General features: G+C 34.3%; 1 long non-coding RNA gene across 1 annotated transcript in view; it reads right to left on the bottom strand.

Moving 5' to 3' along the window:
• Positions 1–5,609: 5,609 nt before the first annotated feature.
• LOC145671828 (uncharacterized) overlaps positions 5,610–17,621 on the bottom strand; it is a 28,818-nt gene continuing 16,806 nt past the window's right edge. The window contains exons 2-3 of the long non-coding RNA XR_014128535.1: positions 10,722–10,834; positions 5,610–6,374 (exon numbers count right to left, since the gene is read on the bottom strand). This is a non-coding gene — a long non-coding RNA (uncharacterized LOC145671828). The remainder of the gene's footprint in view (positions 6,375–10,721; positions 10,835–17,621) is intronic.

Here is a 17,621-nt window from a genome sequence, read left to right as displayed (position 1 = left end):
TCTTTCTACAAACGAGGTGTTTTCTTGCAGAAATGCTAAATCCCAAACATCGTCTGTTCTATCGACAAACAATCCATGATCACCATTATCGAAATTATTTAAATTCAACTGAGAATGAGCCATAACTAACAATAAACATATAATCTTAACAACCAACATATAAATCTTGATAATTTATACAAAATACAGCTATATTAATATGGATGTTATATACGACAATCATATATACTGCTGTAAATGAAAACTGCAACCGAATGTTGAGATAGTCTCTTTCTTATTCTTTCAACAAAATGATAATTGATTACTGTCAATCGGTAAGGTATTTCTATACTTTTCCTTCCACTAATGCAAAGTCCATATAATAGTATCAAATTCCATATAATGTACCTCATAAAACCCAACCTGCTTCTAACTGCAAAAATGTAAGCAGTATAGAAAAGATAAAGAAGCTATATTTTTTATGTAACGTACCTACTACCCGATATAAGTTCAGACTTCGGTATCGTTCCTGGGAAAGGGAGCGTTTAAAACTCCCTCCATATTTTATAATTAATAATAAAGGCAAGTATGGGTCTATCAAAAGGAATATATATATTCTAACTGGGTTAACCAATCCCCATAAACTATCGCAAATACGAAAAATTCCGCTCTCTCGTAGAGACTGCAAAGTGAATTGATTATTATACATAAATATATCTATAAATCTAAAAACACAGTGGATTCTAATTGAGGAAAAAGAAAAACTATATCCATGTGATTTAATAACAAATTTATATGATTAAATATCAAAATTGAGTAGATCCAACAATAACTTTGGCGTTATCTTATTCAAATAGGACCTTACAAAAAGCCTGAAGGGCTGGTTACTACATCTCACTTAAAAGAAAAAAATATATGCAAATTGGTCCCAATTATCTTACAAATTAAATATTTTAAACAATAGCGATATAATATGTAAATTTTACAACTTACCAATACTGCAGATTAAATAAGTACGTAATATATGAAAACTGTGCCAACTTACTTGCTTCACACTTAACAACATCGAAGATTTTAATTTAAATATCACATCTTTTAATTTTTCCACCCATAACTATAACTTTTAAGAAACGTATACCATATGGAACTAGGATGAACTACACATGAGTTGAATACACAAATACACAACCATGCACTTAACTTTTATGCTTATATTGTGTTTTATAAATTTGACTTCCATTACATATCACAAACGTAGACCCGAAGGTAACCATGAACTAGTACAGTAATTCGACGTAATTCATTATCAAGGTCTGATGTTCCCAGTTTGAAATATAGCTTCATTATGACGCTCGCCTGTTATACACCAAATCATGTACAGGATAGTTCATCATAACGCCGCTAATGGCGCTACTAGTTTTCCACTAATCGTAACAGGATTTTTTTTTGGAATAAACATGTAAGTCATTACAATATCTATTAGGGAGAAAGTGTATCGTTGGTTAACCATTTATGGCTTTTCAGAAAGTGTAGGGTTCAACTACATTTTGAACTATAAATTCACTAAAAGATTTTGAGCTTCTAAGTTCTTGTATTCTACGTGCTTATACAAAACCAAGGTTATGAACGACATGATGCATTATTAATGTGGGCTCCGTGCCACAACCGGTGGTTTGAATACAGTGTAGTTAGTGGGTGCACATACCATCATGTAAGATCAACCTTCACAGTACTGGTCGTTCCCCACCCGATTACAAGGGAGCTGAATTACCGCATATGGTTCCCACCCTGGCCATCACAAGATTGTCAAGTTAAAAGTAAGTAATAAGATGCATATACGAAGAAAAATGTTTGTATCTTTTGAGAGACTTAATAATCTCAAACAAACTAACACCTTTCTTAGTTTTTTTTCTTTTTAAATTTCATTTACAGTAGTCTACTACGCGAGTACGTTATTTAAAGAAATAAACGGAATATGTAAATCTGAGTAATTGTCGGATCATAAACATATATACGAAGACAACGTTCACTGACTTGCCAAAACATTATGACCTCCTACTTTATTAACGAAGTCGTTAGGCTCACATAAGTCAAAGGGGGCGAAACAGAACCGCTTGCCAGAAGATTACAGAGATCTCATTCAATCACTCAGCTGCGTGTATAATGGGGAGGGCCAGCGATATGTCAAGAGTTTGAAAGGGGTCAGTTTGTGATGACCAAACAACTACACTCTAAAAACGGTATTGTTATATTCAACCATAATTATGGTTGAATGTAACTATACAGTATTGTTAATATAGCGCCAGCAAGAATTATGACTGGGAGTACAATATTATATTGTTAAAAAAATTTAGCTGGGTCAACAATAATTATGGTTGTCCTAGACATATTTATGATATTAACAACTATGCCAATTATTGTACTTGCAACCATACAGCTGCTATATAGTTGGAAATACTATATGATATGGTCATCGGAACTATCCAAAAATGTATTGTGTTTGTCCCTACCATACAATATATGTTGTGACACCAACATGTATAGTTGTTGTAACTATACTCGAAGTGCTAAAATAGTTGGTGTGACGTGTCCTGATGCTTTCACGACTATACTTTATGGTTAGTATAAATATCTGCGTTGTTAGTAAAACTATATTGTTGTGCTGCACTTACCATAAATATTGTTGTCCAAGAAATGTGGTATTGTTATCGCAGCTATAGTTTTAGGCTGTCTGTACTATGCATATCATGTTAATAACTATACCAGTATTGCTAAGGCAACAATACTGGTATGGTTATGGCCATACTATTATTGTTGCCCTAACAATACTGGTATAGTTGCCCTAACGATACTGTTATGTTGTCTTAGCGATACGGGTGTAGTGAGTGCTGCCATACTGTGAGGTTATACGCGCCGAAAAAACCTACGAACTTAATGCAATTTTGGCTAAGAAAATTATCTGACTTGGTAGACAGTGTTGTTTAATTTTGAAGACGGAAATATTTACGCATAGGCATATGTGGGTTCTGATATTTACTGTTGGATCGCTTCCCAGCAATAAAGACGAAACCAAACAACGCTGTCTACCAAGTCAGATAATTTTCTCAGCCAAAATTGCATGAGGTCCGGAGATTTTTTTTTTCGACGGGTTTATATTGCATGGGATTGTTATTATGTAACATGTCTTAAGGAAGGATGTTGACACACACAACTATGCACAAGTATTAAACTAGTTTAATGATAGTTAGCATTTTAGATGCAATCTTGTGCAGCAGCTCTCAGACTACAACGGCACCAATATTGCATATAGGTAGATTGTATCTAAAATGGTAACGATCCATGGTGGTATGTGTCGTCATCCTGTTTCTTAAATGTGTTACATAATAGCAATGCAGTGCAATATAGGTAAAGTCCACAGTACGGCAACAGTCACTATAACAGCACTGGAATTGGCACAATGAACAGCAGTAGTAAAACTATACAGCAGCACCTGTAAGAATAATGTACAGACTACATGAGTTGATAGAATGCATATTTAATAATCTGATGAACCTTCCAACGTCACTTAAGCAACCGTTTTATTAATTTATCCCTATACATTTCGATGATTTCTTTATCATCATCCGTGGCTCAATGGTAGAGCGCTCACTTCTAGAGCGAGGGTTTCTGGTGTGATCACAGCTCACATGAAGTGGCCTTTTATTGGATAAACACTATGTACGTGTCCTTTCTCGTGATTTCACCATTTCCTCAAACCTGATTCATCCCACCATGTCGTTCATTATCATCATCATAGTTTTCATTTGCCTGGAAGCATATACGTGTGACGTTAAACAAAGAAGTGACTTTAATGAATATTTATATTCACGAATTCACATAATGGTAAATTTTTCAGTCGTTAGAAAGAAGAAACACTATTATATTTCATTAACAGAAACCACAACTGAGGATTTATAACTTGAATGAACCGCTTGAAGTGTACAACTTCGACGTCACACAATACGTGACTTCCTGTTTGCGTCCTCGTATATAGTATATACATTCCTAAACTATATGTAAAATTAGATGGCTTACCAGCAAATATTAAAGTTGAAAGTGCAACAGCGATTTTTAAACAAGAAAATCATTGTACAATAATATAATCGAACAACAGACTGAAAATTTAAAAATTTAAAAGTGGAAGCAACTGCTATTATAGTAATTCGAACTCAGAAAGCGTTTAGAATATGGCCTCAGCATTTAAAAGAATTCATTCTTAACCTACGAATTATTTTGCTGTAAATGTAAACAGAGGGCCACGAACGCGGAAGTTCGTCAATCATTCAAATTCTTTACTGAACTGTTAAAATGAGTGTTTCTTTCTTACCAAAAAAGTGAAAAAATACCATTGTGAGAGACCTTAACACTTACTGACGATAAGAACTTGTCAAAATGTATATGATTAAATTAACTCAAAACGTGCTTAATTGAAATTCAAAGAAAGCGTTTCAATATAAGCTATATAGTCAAGTTACACTTACCTTCTTATCTTCATTTTTTTTTTTTTTGCACTCATGCTTTTTATTTTTGGTTAATTAAAAGACCCATACTGCCTATAGTCCGCTTCATCCAAACTGGCGTGTGGCATCAGCCAATAAGCTCATAGTGTGCTGTTACTAAGCCTTCAGGGAGGAATCTAATCATTCTTAATTGTCCACAAATACGAATAAAATCAATTATGAATGATTCCTCCCTGAAGGCTTAGTAACAGCACACTGCGAGCTTATTGGCTGATGCCACACGCCAATTCGGGTGACGCGGACTATAGTAATATAGACTTCGTTTAGTGCAATACCAATACTAATAATATAGGGTGTTGTTACAACGCGAATGGATGTTCAAGATGTTTTGTACATGATTGTACACTGGAAAACTTCTGGGATATCTATTCTCGTATAAATATAAATGTCCACATGCTGATATAATTCTTTTTCCTTTCCTGTATCGTTACATTGAAAGAACAAACCCTTTAAATTATTGAGTATTATTATAGTGATTGTAGATAAGTATAATAGAGCTTTTAGATAATAATGGAAAAACTAACTTACTTTAGAACAGACTAATCCTTCTATAGGTAAGAATTCAAGTACATTCGAGGGATAACAAAAGTATACAACTAGACCGGGAGACTTGGTTGTTCTCTGAGACCTGGGTTCGAGTCTCGAACCAGTTATTTCATATTTTTCATTCTTTGAATATGATGGAATTTGCACTCTGCATGGTAAGTCAGAGACCCAGGTTGGATTCCTGTCATAATATATTGTAAGATAACTCAGATTAAGCAAACAGGAACCCCCAGAGGAAGTTAACAGAAATCTCGTAGTAACGAAAATTAAAAAAAAAAAAAAAATCGTCTCATATCATACATAAAAGTACGCAAATATGAAGTTGTTAAGATACTTTGAATAAAAATTACTACGATCCATCAGAAGCTATTAAACAAAATGTCATGAGGAAACTTTGCCTTTAGTGTACATCAAAACAATAATTTGTTATTTATCGTAATTCCTAGTTCTTTTAGAATAGTAAGTAATGGCTAATGAACGCACAAAGCAGACTTTATCAGAATTCATTTAATTGTATTTATTTTTTCATAACCAACACAATATATTTTATATTAAATTACAACTTAATATAAGTAACGTATACATTATATATCCAAAATATATTTGTCTTGAAACAAAGTAATCTTTTTAATAAGGATTAACAAGTTATATTTCTTTACTTTAACAAGTTATACTAGTAACAACACCATCCCTATATCAACAATACCACCATTCTTGTGCAAGTTAGCTTTAAATCACCAAAATATCTTCTCCGCTTTCGTTTTTTCCACAAGTTGTAACCTGTAGCAAATATCGACGGAGAAAAATACTGCTTTCGTGATTTTCTAAATATTAAGTCGCTTAGAAAACATCTCCAGAAACACGAACAGCCTAACAGGTGTTTACTGCAAATGTTTCTCACCATAACCTCGTTGAAAATGTTCCAAAACCCGTTGCTTCAGCTGTGACTTATGAATTGGTGTACACGTTCTTTCAAATTTTAATGTAGAAACTTATGAAGGATTAACCAATGATCATCCTTTCCAAGATTCGATGTAGAAGTTTATGAAAGAATAATTGGAAAAGACGTTATGCAAGTTTTATTCTTTTTAAAACCAAACTTGAATAGCAGGCCAGATATACAAGTGTGCATTATCAGAACATTGTCGATTACATAAGGAACTTTTTGGTTGTGGATAGATAGATATTCTGAAGGAAAATGTATTATAAAAATTGTAGCCTTTACATTTATCCTTTGAGAATATTCTCATCTTCTATGTCCTTCCGCTCAGGCAGCAACTCATCTATAGCCTGAAACCAAATATACTCAATAAGAAATTGTCCATAAATTGTAAACGAAGTCAAAACCAATCTTAAAGCTATAAACTCACACACTCACACACAGACACACATATATATATATATATAATGTAGAGTGTCTCGAAAGTCCCCTGACATAGGGTAACACTGTTATTATCAGAGTTTTAACAAAACGTAAGAGGGAAAACTATCTCCAAATATGATATTTTCAATCTACAGTGAAAAGAACTTTTAAATGGGACGAGCCGTTTGGGCTGTGCACTCTTTATGCACCCAACGTTAAACGAAACTTCAACGTTGCCATTTACCTGGACCCACAACATAAGTGAATGAAGTTACTGTCTTTTACGCTAACATGTCGACGGAGAGCCCCCCTTTCAAACAGTAAATTCATTCACTTATGTTGTGGGTCTAGGTTAATGCCAACGTTGCATTTTCGTTTAACATTGGGCGCATAAAGAGTGTACAGCCAAAACGGCTCGTCCAATTAAAAAAAAAAAATAAATCCTTCACTTTAGAGTGAAAACATCATATTTGTAGATGGTTTTTACTCTTACATTTAGAACGACAGCATGTATTATTCGGCATGCATGAATTATTCTTTACATGCACCATTTAGATATTTTAATCAAAGGTGTTATAGCCAACTATTTAATTATTTTATATAGGTTAGAAGAAGAAGTTATATATATTTTAACTATATAAATATTTTGTATTTTAGAATGTTGATTCTGTAACGATAGCAACGATATAACATATTGTGGTATGATGGCTGTAAACAGCCTAGATATAACTATACAATAAATACATTCGAATAAGCAACATTTGCAGTATTTGTGCTAATTTAATACGTGTGCAACTCACTTATTTGAACTAGGGCTCAACGATTACGTTGTACATTTTGTTGTAACTCTGATAATAACAGCGTTACCCTATGTCAGGGGACTTTTGAGACACCATATATATATATACTAGCAGCGTTCACCCCGCTTCGCTGCGGTCACCCCGGAACGCAATAAACTTTGTTACTTAGATAATTTTTACTTTTTCGCTTTCAAGTGATATGATAAAAACCATAGAAGATTGCAGTAAATGTTAACATTATATCGCCTGTCATTTATGTTAACCCGCCCCGCTTCGCTGCGGTCACCCCGGAACGCAATAAACTTTGTTACTTAGATAATTTTTACTTTTTCGCTTTCAATTGATATGATAAAAACCATAGAAGATTGCATTAATGTTAACATTATAGCGCCTGTCATTTATGTTAACCCGCCGAGTGGCACGGTCATGCGGGTTGCATATAAATACGTTTATTTTTATACCTATGATGAACTAACAAAGGATTTGTACGTTATGGACACTTGAATGGTCAATTATCTCAAGACACTGGTAATTAAAAATTAAAGTGATATGATAAAAACCATCTAGGGTCCAAATCCTAATAACCCCCCAAAAATAAAAGAAATTGGTTCAGCCGTATTAGCGTGATGAGCTAACAAAGGATTTGTGCGTTCTCTTTTATAATATATATATATATATATATATATATATATATATATATATATATATATATATATATATATATATATATATATATATATATATATATATAAGTGTTAATGAACAGGTGACTCCTCACATGAAAGTAAGTGTGGTCGAAAGAGCATAGTTTCGGAGTTATAAGCTACCGAAAACGCGAAAAAATTAACTTCAAAGTTCCGCAGCTCCACTCCTATGAAGCATGTTTCAATTGGATCCGAATATCTGTTTCAGAATCCTCCGGTACTTGTGCGACAATTTTTAGAGAAGCAGTTTGAGACTAGTTAAAATTTTATGAGTACTCCCAAAATGCCTGTCTAAAAATCGTTATGCAACAACTGGAGAATTCTCAAAAATGGATATTTGGATAGGGCACATACTAATGGAGCTATGGACCTTTAAAGTTAATCTGGTCACTTCTTCGACAGTCTTAACTTCGAAACTATGCACTTTTAACCGCAGATTCATTTTTTTAAATTATAATGTGAGGAATCACTTGTTACAGTTTGTGGTCTAGTTCATTCACACGCTGTACAATATATATATATACATGGTGCGTCATTTATAAACTCCAATGATTACAACGGGAAGACCAAAAGAGAGGAAGAGGAGCGAAACTTCGTAGGATGCAAGTAGGGGGAGGGGGACACATTAATCTGTATTAGGCATCAACATCCAGTGAACAGTGATGTCAACCCCATATAAAATTAGTTTATTTTTAAATAACACCACATTAGGTTATTACAAATTTAAAATCTGCATTTAAAGAGAAAACAAACAATGCCAAACTTATTGTTCAATGTTGCAAACCAACAATACTACAATATAGCAAACATGAAAAAGTAACAAAATTTGAAGGTTTTTACAATAGTAATAACGCAAATAAGACAGACGGGGCAAGGCATATCGAATGTACCTTTTGGTAAAATACTACCATGAAGATTTGACGTATTTCGAAGAGATAGGAACAAAATTATAACAAACTGAAAATTTGACTTTTCAAAGGCTTTATTTTGGAAAGTTTAATATGTAACTATCACATTTAATTACGTACATTGCTTTCGAAAAACATTAAAACCTTAATAACTTTATTGTTCTTTGATATCTCAAACCGTTCGAGAGATAATTTTCGAGAAGAACATTCTGAAAAAGTTCAATTTTTAATTTGTTACAATTTTGTACGTATCAATATGTCAAGTATTGAGTGTACTGTTTGACAGTAAGGTACATTCGATAAGCTTGCCTCGTATCATTTCTATTGTAGAAGCCTTCCAAGTTTTTTCTTCTTTCCATGAAAATGAAATCTTAAAAGTTTTACGTCCCACGTTTATGCCAGTTAGGCTAAAGGAGATGGTGATGATGAGAAATGAATGAAATGGTGGAATGAAGAAAGTGGGAGGAAACGGGAGAACTCCGAGAAAACCTATGAGTACGATGTTTGTCCACCACAAAGTCCACACGGCACGAGGTGGGATCGAAGCAGGGGACCCTAAGCACCGGAGGTGAACGCTCTACCACTGAGCAACCGCGCCCCCTTTTTTCTTTTCATGTTTGGGAAACTTTTCATGTTGTTAGTTTCCACCACTGAACGTCAATTGTGGTATTGTTTGTTTTCTCTTTAAGCGTAGATTTGCAATTTGTAATAAGATGGTATGCAATTTGCTTTCTGAAAAACCTAACTTTATATTACACTAGCAAGACTGTTCTCCGGGTGTTGATGCTTAATATGTGTGTAACCTTATCTTCTAGTTGCTTTGTCACAGTTTCGCTTCTCTCACTCTTTTGGTTTTCCGTTTTAAGGTTGAATATTATAAATGACTCACCGTATATATAAACTAGCAATTAAAAAAATAACTGTGCAATTGTAATTAGTAATATTAGATTTGTTCTTGCTGTTATTTATAATTCGTGACAAACTACACAATTTATGAATAGTGTCTTATAATTTCTTAAATTACCTATTGATGGGATATATTGTATGCACAAACAAGTAGTACTGCCACGTGTACACCACGTGAAGGAGTTTGGTTTGTATGCCATAATATTTTTTTTCAATATTACAATCGAAAATTATTGTAGATTTCTACCTCTCCTTTTCTTCGTATATATTAGAAATAGAAAATACTATTGAGACGCTAAATTTATTGTAGAAAACCGCTTCCTGCCATCTATTACCGTTTCAATTCTATAGCGATCAACGTTAAAACCGGAAGTGGTTGATCTTTGTAACTTCCGGTTTGAATACGGTTTCAAGATAAAAAATGGGTACTTATTCTTGCAATACTAAATTGATTGTGTAAAGCTGCTTCTCGACATACCTAAGTGTTTGCTCTACGTAGATTAATATTAAAACCGGAAGTAGTAAATTTCCCCCACCTCCGGTTATAGTAAGGAAGTACAGTTAAGGATGCTATATTTTAGTTATTAAAATACTCGCCTCCTAGTGTTAATAACTTCACCGATATTTCGTAATCACTATCAGGATTCCTTCAACGGGGCTCTGTGGCTCGTTATTATGAATATAAGACCACATGGTCCATTTTTTTAGAACAGTAAAATATAAGTTTTTTCCAAGTTTTATATCAAATAAGGAGTGAATAATTGGTTTGTACACGCCAGTAATATAACTATCTACATTTATTGAAATAAAAATATTAACTCATTACTTAGACTATTTCTTATTGATAAAATTAGATGATACCATCCCATCCTTATCCAAATTCCCTTTATCTGTGTTAAACCTAGAATTTTTTGTTCAGATGAAGCAGAGTTGAACTACATTCTCCCACTTCTTACTTTTTCGTATTTTGTGGGTCTCCACGTTCCAGCTGTGTCTTTCTTCTTCGCAGTTGATGTTACTTCAGGAAAATGTCTTCTCAATAAAGTAAAAAGGACTGTGCTTCTTGTATCTGGAAGAAAAGAATAAGCATTCAGCATCCCTTTCAAACTTAAGAAAATAAACTGTGAAATATTCATTATCGTTCTCTTTTAGTATAAGGCATCTCCTTGGAAATACTTGTTACGTTACATAATCAAATTTACAGCCACTGTGTCACTATTTTAAACCACAAATTATTCGGTAGTATGTGTTATCATGCTAATAAAAAGAAAGCGAAGACTTCCCACGAATAAACTTTATTTCCAAGGCATATTCACAAGTAGTAAGACACTGTAAATATATATTTTGAACATATGTCACCATGCTCGTCAAGGCAATTATTCCAGGGGTACAAAGCATGGTAACTACATAAAAAAAAAACACCTGGGTCAAGTCTCTGAAGCAATGTCACGATTGCCTGCTCCATTTAAAAGACAAAGCATGCTCTTCTGACCCTAAAAGACCCAGTTATTTTCCATTTTAAACTAGAAGTATGACAGTTTAACACTGCTCAGCTAAAAAGGATTGACTCGTAACCTGTTTTGTAATCAATAATAAGTCAATGACCTATAAAACATGTCCTGAGGTCTTGTATTTACTTTCTTAGCAGTTGAGTTACCATGAGAAAAGTGCTACCTTGAACTACTGTAACTGAGCTTCTCCCGCTGAAGGTACTACCTTGAGAAACTATGGTGGGAAATAGCAAACTCTATACCAAAAATGTACATACTTGCTAATCCACGCTATTAGATACATTCTAAATAAAAATTACATACTGCTCTTGGAATAATAATCATTTCTGACCAGTGTATATACACTTATTTATTAAAAACTAAATTAACTTAACGTTGTCTTCATCAAACACTAACTGAAAGAGATCTTCAGAGCATAGACATTTATATTATAGAAACTGTTACATTGTATTTTAGTTTCAATATATAAGTGTATATACTCTGGTCAGAAGTGTTAATTATTCATTGAGTTCCAGAATCATGAAGGATAGAGATACTGCTCTTGATGGCGCAAAGTGTAGTTTTTTTTTAATTATTTTGATATTTCAAAAGAAATGAAATCTGAGTTTTACATTCCATGGAGCTGCGTATAGGCTAAAGCAGACATCGATTATGGAAATGAATGAAGAGGGGGAATGAAGAAAGTGGAGGGAAATAGAATAACCCCGAGAAAACCTCCTCACACAGTGTTAGTCCACCACAATTTTCAATAGGCGCGTAGTGGTATCGGAACAAGGGCCCCACGCACCACAGATGAACGCTCTAATACTGATCAACCGTAGTCCCTTTTTGATATTTTAAGAATGTCTTATAACAAGAAAGAAGAAAACAAGAAGAACAGCAGCGACAGAAAGCTATTTACGAAGATACCAAAGAGGGTGGAAATAATTTCAAATAAAACTAAACTGATGTGACTTCCTTCAAGATAGATTGCAGCTTAGTATAAAGAGAAACAAACTTTGTCGTAGGCTTTTGAGTAGGAGATGAAGAAATCGAACCTTCTATCGATAAATAACATTAAATTCAAATAAGCCACAATAAAAGAAACAACTGAGCAATGGTGGTTCTCTAGGAAAGTCACAATGTTAAAAATAAACGTTTTATTGGTATAAACTAAGGAAGTTGATCGACATTTCATTGTTAGCGTATTATACAAAGATTAGTAAGATACATTGAGTTTTCTTCTATTAGACGGTAGTGATAAAATGGCAATTCTTTCCGATGTGACTTCCCTCAAGAGCCACCACTGGAGTTTTAAATCTCTCTTGCACTACTGTGATGATATGGATATCTAAAGATTAACGTGGAATATTTCAGTCACACCTCACAAATGCCGGAATGGAATCTTCTGTACAGCCAGTGAATATTCTATATTCTCTACACTTCGACTTACCCAAATGACGCAGCACAGAATATAATATTAATAATAGTAATTAACACTATTGTATCATACACACTGAAATAAATCAATTTGTATTCCTGCAATTCTGCTATTACAACAATATATTACATTTATTTGTTGAAAACGAAGCAAAGGCAAACACATTCTCCTTATGGGGAAAAAATATGAACACTAACCTGAATTAAGATTTTCTCTTTTCAGTACTGTTGTTAAATATAGTGTCTCTGGCAAACTTCTAGGTTTCTTTACCAAAATTTCCTCAACTTTTGTGTTCAGGTTTGGCCACTTCTCTAAGAGACGTAATACTTTGTATTTATTTGTGAAATCAATCTCAATCTATCAGAAAAATGAAGGAGTAAATAAATATGTTTATTTCAAGAACCATTATTTTTCGTAGCAAAATATTTAAATTTCAGTGGGCTAGGTAACAAATAGGCTTCGAATAGTTATGCATTTTCCATGTTTCTTATGCAAATGCATATTTATCGTATTTTACGAGACACTGAATATTTTATAGCATCTGTTTTTCTTCTAATGCACATTCAATGGTATCTGCTGCAAAGAAGACCATAATTTGTAAGTGAACATGGAAATATAACTCATTTATCGATGATTTTTTTTTTAACAAAATTGCCCCTGCTAGGACGGAAATTCTATTTTTGCACAGATTTTCTATCTTGTTGAGTGATCAGAAATCTGCTACGAAATGTCACTGACCAAATTCCTTGCAATGGAATCCAGTTGAAACAGGGGTCACCTTTATCTATTGATGATAACACTCCAGCAGTTTTGAAGAGACAAGTAAGCTAGTTATGTGTTATATATGATTGCAGTTCGGCATATCAACAGAAAAGAGGACATATTTGCATGCATATTTTGAGGTTTTTAGTGCATGACTATTCGAAGCCTTTTAATAAAACATTTTGTATTATGTATTACTAATCTAACATTTTTCCACATCTTTTCTTTCAATATCCCTGTTCTGCGCCTAAACAGTTTTTAAAATATTATACAACATTTTTAATTTTGCACTCTAATCACGCATAGAGCCGGATTTTATGAGGAAAATGGAAATGTTAGCTTTTTTGACTATTATATGTTTTCAAGTACGACCTTCATTTTCCTGTACTAAATTGTGAAACGAAAGAAGTACCTTTAGAACAAACACTACTTTTTAATCATAAGTACCTTTACAACATACACTACTTTCGAATCCTATTCCGACTGCCGCTGGTTGTCTTTATTGGCTATTGAACCGGTATCTTAGTATACTAGAGCCGCTAAGTCTCTGGCTCCGACAGTTTTGCACGTGGACAAAACAATGTTGCCAATTTGTCGTGGGTTTAACCGTATACAGGTACACTAAGAATAAACAGAAAAAGTAAGCGAATTTAATCGAAATGAATTGCTTAAGAAATGCTGAATATTCATGGCTTTTTTAAACTTTCCGTGTAAGAAAACTATACAAAAGTAACTTTTTTTGCCTGGAGTAACCAAAACTGCAGAAGGAGAATTAAGTTCTTTGGAACATTTTTAGCTTGTTATGTTCTAAACAGTGGATGTTCCCACACGCAAGACATCAGCAACTCTGTTCACCACACTGGTCACAGGAAGAAGAGGACCTCCATTATCGCGCTAGTTCTCGAAATATTCACGAAGTCTGCATATAAATTCTCGGTTTTGTCCTTTATACACTCCTATTTTCTGTGGCTTCGGGTCTGAAGAACTAACCATTGTCACCAATTAAATACAACAATATTCTTAAGAGCACACCCAAAACACCCAAAAAGGAAAGGAAACAACTCAAAGTTGCAATAATCGAATACAATCTCAAAGTACTTTTCACTCAACTATGCACAAACGAAAGGAAGAAGACAGAGTGGCAACAACGTCTGCTTTCCGTGTCAACGCGGTGACTCATTGGGCCTTGTGGAGGGGGGTGTCAGTGTAGTATAAACCCTCGCTTTCTTTTTCGCATAGCTGTCAGAGCCAGGGATACAGCGGCTACAGTATAGTGGCCAGCATGTGCAAGTTGTGCAATATTCGTTGCCTAACCAATATCAAGTTCCTGAAAATCTTGTCATGTGTAGTACGGATTCAAGAAATTCAAACAGGCAGACAAAGAAGCATCATCTCCAATCAAGAAATACTTTATTATCAATTTCAGATACTCTATTAAATTCTAATATAAGTTTATTACTCAATGTTAGAGCCATTAACGGCCATGTACATAACGTTATTTTAACAGTAGTAGCATTCGAAAATGTAAAACTATGCAATATTAGGAGTTATACCGCTGAACACTAGTTCACCGATTAAATTACACATGAAATGAAATCATTAAGCTTTACATCGCATGGTTATGCCAGTTAGGCTAAAGGACACTATGATGATGAGAAATGAATGGAATGATGGGAATAATAATGGGAGGAAACGGGAGAACCATGAGAAAACCCACACATGGTGCGAGTTGGGACCGAACCAGGGACTCAATGCACCAGAAGTGAACGCTCTACTACTGATCAACGGTAGCCCTTTTGATATTTTAAGAATGTCCTTTAACAAGAAAGAAAAAACAGGAGTGACGAGAGAAAATTACGTACAAAGATACCACACAGGATCAAAATAATTTCAAATAAAACTAAACTGATGTGTCCTTAGTATAAAAAGAAACAAACTTTTTCCCAGGCTTCTGAGTAGGAGGTAAAGAAATCGAACTTTCTATCGATAAATAACATTAAATTAAAATAAGCTACAATAAAAGAAACAATTGAGCATTGGTTGTTCTCGAGGGAAGTCAGAATATTAAAAATAAACGTTTCATTGGCATAAGCTAAGGAAGTTGATAGACAATTCATTGTTAATGTATTATACTAAGTTTAGCATGGTACATTAAGTTTTCTTCTATTGGACGGTGGTGATAAAATGGCAATTCCTTCCGATACGACTTCGCTCAAGAGCGGCCACTGGAGTTTTAAATTCTTCTTGTACATGTAAAAAATGAAAAGAAATCTTTAAGTTTAACGTCCCACGATTATGCCGGTTAGGCTAAAGGAGACGGTGATAATGAATGAGAAATGAGTGGATAGGGTGGAATGAAGAAAGTGGGAGGAAACGGGAGAACCCCGAGAAAACCCACGAGCACGGTGTGTCCACCACAAAGTCCACACGGCGCGAGCTGGGATCGAACCAGGGACCCCAAGCACCGGAGGTGAACGCTCTATCACTGAGCCACCGCGCCCCCTCTTGTACATGTAAGTTCACGATCCTCGTTTATTTGTATACCTACCATCGCTGACGCGCCTGCTCCCTACGGATGCACCCCTCCCTACTGTTCGGATATCCCTTTACCCTTCTGCCCTGAATCGGTTAAATAGAGGTCGTGCTTTTTAGTGGCCACCTAGCACAATTTGGTTCATCTTTTATTCACGGAAGTTTTTTTATGCCACATGTCCTAGTATATTTATACTGAGCCTTCCTCAAGTCATCTGCATTCAGGGGTATAGGCAGAAGTTTTATCTTGGAGGAGCCCATCGCTTTTGAAGCGGGAGCAGCTACAATGTACAAAGCCAAAAAAAAAAAAAAAAACAGTGTTACAGGTAGTGATTTGAAACCTGAAAAAAAAAAAAAAAACAGGAAAATTTGGTTTCCGTCCACAAAAATAAAACACTGCTCATTTATTTATTTATTTGCTTTTATCACCATAAATATTATGTACCAGTTTGTTTTAATTATGCGTAACCAAGAACTAGTGCCAGGACCAAACGTTATACCTTTGTGCATAACTATTTCAATTTAGGCTCTTTTACACAGAATCTATCTACAGAAGACGGGAAGGTTCTAGAACGCATGTTCCCCTATATGGATTAGTAGCTAGATTGATTCCTCTCTGTACACCAAAGTTTGATGTTTAATCCACATAGTATTGACGAACGAGCGTTAGCGTGTGAAGGCGGGTTAGATCCCCGCTGGGGCACGTTCTTTTCTGTCTTTATTACAGCTAAATGAGAACGAGAACCTGTGTTCTAGAATCTTGTCCATAAACTGATTTTTTTTTTTTTAATTTCACTTAATTTCCTGACAAAAATATTTATTCATTATTCGTGACTAAAATAAAAACACCATAATTATTTTACTAACAGTTATATCTCGCTTCCTGTTTTACATCAAGTTGCGAAAAAAAAAAAGCGAATGAGATCCGAACTGAGAAACGGAATAAAAATATCGTTTTTCACCAAATTTTCCAGTTGATAAAAATGTATTCTAAACCACTAGTTACAGCATATAAAAAATATAATGTACTTACAAATCAGTTTAGCACAATTATTTAATGGTAGCAGTGTTGGGTAAGTTACTTGTAAAAATGTAACGCGTTACAAGTTACTTTACTTTCTCTTAAAATGTAACGCGTTACTTGCCCCAAGAAAGTAACTGTTACTTTACTTCGAAAGTAACGCGTTACTAACACGTTACTTTTAGGTCCGAAACTTTACATGTGTGAAAAAATATTACTTCAATTTTTCCGTACTACTATTATTACCGCCATTATTATTATTATTATTATTATTATTATTATTATTATTATTATTATTATTATTATTATTATTATTATTATTATTGCACTTCTGAATCGCTTTATGTAAACGCAAGGACAAATTTTTACTTGTTATATGAACATTTTCATATAATGTAACATTGTTAAAATGCCATACTGTGTTACTCGTCGGGATGGGCACGAGCGAGTTCGAGCGAGTTTTCTTTGAAGCTCGATTCGACTAGAAACATACATCTTTGAGCTTGACCCAAGAACTCGGCTCGAAATATTTCCTCCAACTCAACTGAAATTGGGGTCGAGTTTCGAGTCGAGTCGAGCCAAATCCGGTGTGTAGTTTCGAGTTCTCTCT

Source organism: Thermobia domestica, chromosome 15 (assembly GCF_964235325.1).
Source record: "Thermobia domestica chromosome 15, izTheDome1.hap1.1, whole genome shotgun sequence".
Lineage (NCBI taxonomy): Eukaryota > Metazoa > Arthropoda > Insecta > Zygentoma > Lepismatidae > Thermobia > Thermobia domestica.
The sequence above is the reverse complement of the archived record's forward strand: the minus strand, read 5'-3'. Positions and strand labels throughout refer to the sequence as shown.